Source organism: Apium graveolens, unplaced genomic scaffold, assembly GCF_009905375.1.
Source record: "Apium graveolens cultivar Ventura unplaced genomic scaffold, ASM990537v1 ctg222, whole genome shotgun sequence".
In the NCBI taxonomy this organism is placed as follows: Eukaryota; Viridiplantae; Streptophyta; class Magnoliopsida; order Apiales; family Apiaceae; genus Apium; species Apium graveolens.
The window spans coordinates 10,163-15,328 of record NW_027417569.1 but is presented as its reverse complement, the minus strand read 5'-3'; the positions used below and the strand labels follow the sequence as shown (position 1 = coordinate 15,328).

Here is a 5,166-nt window from a genome sequence, read left to right as displayed (position 1 = left end):
CATGTCAGACAGCTGGATAAATTGATCAAAGATTCTGTTAAAATCATAAGAAGTGATAATGACACTGAGTTCAAGAATTCAATCATGCAAGAGTTCTGCAAAGATCATGGAATCAAATAGAAATTTTCTGCACCTGGAACTCCATAGTAAAATGGAGTTGTAGAAAGAAAGAACAGGACTCTCATTGAAGCTGCACGAACAATGCTTGATGAAGCAAAGCTACCAACCTATTTTTGGGTTGAAGCTGTGTAGACTGCTTGTTTTACACAAAATGCTACACTTATAAACAAGCATGGAAAAACACCATATGAGATGGTGAAGAAGAAGAAGCCAAATCTGAAATACTTTCATGTATTTGGTTGCAAGTGTTTTGTTATTAAGACTCATCCTGAAGAGCTGTCAAAATTTGATCTAAAAGCTGATGAAGGGATTTTTGTTGGATATCCACTTTCCACAAAAGCCTTCAGAGTCTACAATTTAAGAACAAGAGTTGTCATGGAATCTATCAATGTCTCTTTTGATGATAAGAAGATTACTGGACTTGAAGATTTCGACGATCATGATCAGCTGAGATTTGAGAATGAAGATTTAAATTCTGGAAATTCTGATGACTTAAATACTGATCCTGTAATTCTGATGGATTAAGTTCTGATGTCATTGAAACTGTGGTAACAACTCCAAAGGAAAATGCACCTGTCCAGGGGGAGCAAGCTGAAGAACCTACCACATCTCAAGACTCTCAAGAAGCATCAGAACCTGTCACTGGCTCTTCGAGTTCTGATTCATCTAGTTCTAATGAGCCAAATTCTGATAATTCTGGAAGCTCTGATTCTTCAACTCCTGAAAAATCAAATTCAAATTCTGAAGTCTCAGAGAGCATAACTACAGGGGGAGCATCATAAAATGCTGATGAAGACATCATGGATTATGGGGGAGGATCCAGTTCTAGAGATCAACTTCCATTTGCAAGGAAGTGGACTAAAGCACATACACCTGATTTAATCATTAGAACTGCAACTTCAAATGAATGTCTCTATCATTCTTTTCTATCTTAGACTGAACCAAAGAAAGTGGAAGAAGCTCTTCAAGATGCTGATTGGGTGCAAGCAATGCAAGAAGAGTTAAATGAATTTGAAAGAAATAAAGTCTGGACCCTAGTGCCAAGACCAAAGAACAGATCAGTTGTTGGTACAAAATGAGTGTTCAGAAACAAAACTGACAGTGATGGCATAATTACAAGGTATAAAGCAAGACTGGCTGCTAAAGGTTACTCTCAGCAGGAGGGTATTGATTATGATGAAACATTTGCACCAGTTGCTAGATTAGAGGCCATAAGGATCTTTTTGGCTTATGTTGCTCACAAGAAGTTTAAAGTCTTTCAAATGGATGTGAAAAGTGCTTTTCTCAATGGAGAATTGGAAGAAGAGGTATATGTTGAACAAACCTCCAGGCTTTGTAGATCCTAAATTTCCCAATCATGTCTACAGGCTTGACAAGGAACTTTATGGCCTTAAGTAAGCTCTAAGAGTATGGTATGAGACTTAGCTCAATTCCTTCTGGAAAGTGGATTTCACAGAGGCACAATTGACAAGACTTTATTCAACCTCAACCATGGAAAGGACTTACTTTTGGTACAGATATATGTTGATGATATCATATGGTTCTACTAATTCCAAACTGTGTGAGAAGTTTGCAAAGCTAATGTAGTCAAGATATCAAATGAGTATGATGGGAGAACTCAGCTATTTTCTGGGCCTTCAAGTCAAGCAAACTGAAGAAGGCACTTTTATCTGTCAATCCAAGTATACCAGAAATTTACTGAAGAAATTTGGAATGCAAGATTGTTCAACTGCATCCACTCCATGGCCACTACAACCAAGTTAGATAAGGATACTGGTAAATCAGTAGATATTACTAACTACAGAGGTATGATTGGCTCATTACTCTATCTAACTGCAAGTAGACCTGATATCATGTATGCTACCTGTCTTTGTGCAAGATTTCAGGCTGATCCAAGAGAACCTCACTTATTAGGTGTGAAAAGAATTTTTAAGTATCTTAAGGGTACAGCTGATCTAGGATTGTGGTATCCTAGGGAATCAGATTTTAAGCTAATTGGTTACTCAGATGCAGATTTTGCTGGATGTAAATTTGACAGGAAAATCACTAGTGGAAGCTGCCAATTTCTGGGAGGCAGATTGGTTTCTTGGTTTAGCAAGAAATAAAAGTCAATTTCCACATCAACTGCAGAAGCAGAATATATTGTTGCAGGAAGCTGTTGTGCACAGATTCTTTGGATGAAGAATCAGTTACTGGATTATGGGTTAGAATTTTCTAAAATCCCTATTTACTGCAATAATCAAAGTGCTATTACTATGACTGGTAATCCAGTTCAACACTCAATGACAAAGCACATCAGCATTAGGTACCATTTCATAAGGGAACATGTGGATGAAGGTACAGTGGAATTACACTTTGTTCCAACAGATCAATGATAAGTGGCATTTTATACCATTTAGAACGTCTTAAAATGGCTTAAATTGGTGTCTTGAAATCAAGTATTTTGTGTATTTAATGCGTTTTTCTAGTGTTTGTGCGTTTCAGGGTAATAGTTGCATTTCGGGGGAGTAATCATCAATAATAAGCCTTGGCATGTGTCTAGCATCGCGAGAGGGAAGAAAGGAGCAGATTACATCGAAGAAACGGAGCAAAAATCAGACATTTTCTAGTAGGGGTCTGAGCGCCCGCTCAGCTATGCTGAGTGGCCGCGCAGGAAGCTGAGCGCCCGCTCAGCAAGCTGAGCGGCCGCGCAGGGACGGGAAATTAAAATATTTATTTTAGACTTCTACTTCTGTTTGGCTTCCAACTTCTGTATAATCTGAGTTTTATGGAACTTCTATATAAGTAGATTCAGAGATGTTTCAAGTGTGTTGAATCGTTGTATTAATCGAGGAGCGAAGGAGATAAGGAAGAAGACCGTTTTAGCACACCGCAACGAAGAGGAAGCATATTTTCTTGTGATTCTTTATTTCGTTGTAACGTTGGATGATAGTTTTCTTTGCTTTGAACCTATTTACTCTTGTGACGTACTTTGGTTTAATATAATTAGTTTAGTTATTATTCTCTTGTGTTTATTTATCATGTTTTCATATGAACCCATGATGACGATAAGTACTATCATGGGCTAATCGTGATCATGGGGTCGTAACAGATTTACTATGGAATTCTTTAGTTAGTTGTTTAATACCTTAGTGTGTGATGATTGTATGATATCTAGTATTGGTTGTGTGTATTCGTCTTATGTGCATCGCGAATATATAAGATAGGGTGTTAATCTCTTGTGAAGTGACGGTGGATCTCGAGATTTAGAACTTGCCATGCTAGCATAGGTTCATGTATGATGTTGCATGATTAGTGGGTAACTCTAACCGTTTTATTCGCCCTGTGTAATCAAAAGGAATAACTTGTGCTTAAATCATTATGTTGTCAATTTATGTAGACATATAGGGGCTCAACATAATTGATGCCTATTCAACTTCTATCTTAATTGTGGATGTTTGGTAGAATGGTATTAGTACAATGAAAGTTGGCTTTTATCAGTTTCGTGTTATTCGATTAATATCATCACTATTGCATGCTAAGGGTAATAACAATAAATATTGAAGGAAGTAGTAATGAAGTTGTGATCTCATGAGTGTTTTAATATTGTTAATTCGAAGTGTTAATTAAGTGGTTAAATTTAGTAGTTAATTGTAGTTCATAATTAGTTAATATTATTCCAAGTGTTATTGTCTTAACATTGAGAAGTAAACATACATTGGTGAGTGAGTTTAAGTGAACATAATTAGTCTGAGTCTCTGTGGGAACGAACTAGAAAGTATTCTATATTACTTGCGAACGCGTATACTTGCATGAATATTAGCACGTGTTTTCACCCTAACAAGTTTTTGGTGCCGCTGCTGGGGACTCGGCGTATTTGTTTAGTTTATGTACTTACCATCATTGGTCGTTAGGACTCAATGATTAAGACGTGTTACTTATTGTTTCTGGTTGTGTTTCAGGTACTTTAGCGAGCGTTTATGCAAACAAGTTCTTGTACTCGCAAGAGGACTTTAGATACAGCTGAGGAGACAGACGAAGTTCTTGGTATTCCGGAGAAGATAGATTTTGAAGATTCGGATTCAGGAAGTGAGCAGAAAGAACCAGTAATCATGGGTGATCGTATTGTTCCGGCCGATCCAGCTCTTATGGACTTTTCTCGGCCTAAAATTGATGACATTCAGTCAAGCATTCTTCATCCGGCTATTCAAGCTAACACCTTTGAAATCAAGCCGGGCACTATTCAGATGGTGCAGAATTCTGTTTCTTTTGGAGGTGCTGCGACTGAAGACCCCAACATGCACATAAGGAATTTTGTCGAGATCTGCAGTACTTTCAAATATAATGGCGTGACTGATGAGGCTATCAAGCTGAGGCTTTTCCCATTCTCACTGAGGGATAAAGCTAAGGACTGGTTATATTCTGAACCAGCTGGGTCCATCACTACTTGGCAAGATCTTGCGCAAAAGTTTCTGGTAAAGTTTTATCCAATGGCAAAGACTGCTGCTATGAGGAGTGCTCTTACTCAGTTCGCGCAGCAACCTACAGAATCTATGTGTGAAGCTTGGGAACGCTACAAGGAAATGTTGAGAAAGTGTCCACATCATGGAATGCCCGATTGGATGGTGATCACTGGTTCTATAATGGTTTGGGGGCTCAATCTCGGCCCATGCTCGATGCAGCAGCTGGAGGCGCCTTGTGGGCCAAAAGCTATACTGAGGCTTATAATCTTATCGAGACTATGACTGCAAATGAGCATCAAAACCCAACTCAGAGGATGATGCCTGGGAAGGTAGCAGGTATTCTGGAAGTCGATGTAGCCATCGCTATTGCAGCGCAGCTCCAAGCGCTGTCTATGAAGGTCGATTCTCTAGCTACCTACGGAGTCAATCAAATAACTATGGTATGTGAGCTTTGTGCAGGTTCTCATGCTACGGATTAGTGTTCTCTTGTCAACGAATTTGTTCAGTATGTGAACAATTATCAGCAACAACAGCAGCCTATGCCAGCTACTTATCATCCTAACAACAGAAATCATCCAAATTTCAGCTGGGGTAATAATCAGAA

General features: G+C 38.6%; 1 non-coding gene across 1 annotated transcript; it reads right to left on the bottom strand.

Annotated features, from left to right (window-relative positions):
* Positions 1-4,604: 4,604 nt before the first annotated feature.
* LOC141700359 (small nucleolar RNA R71) lies at positions 4,605-4,711 on the bottom strand. Its single transcript, XR_012566306.1, has one exon. It is a non-coding gene; the product is annotated as a small nucleolar RNA R71 (small nucleolar RNA).
* Between the last annotated feature and the right edge of the window lie 455 nt (positions 4,712-5,166).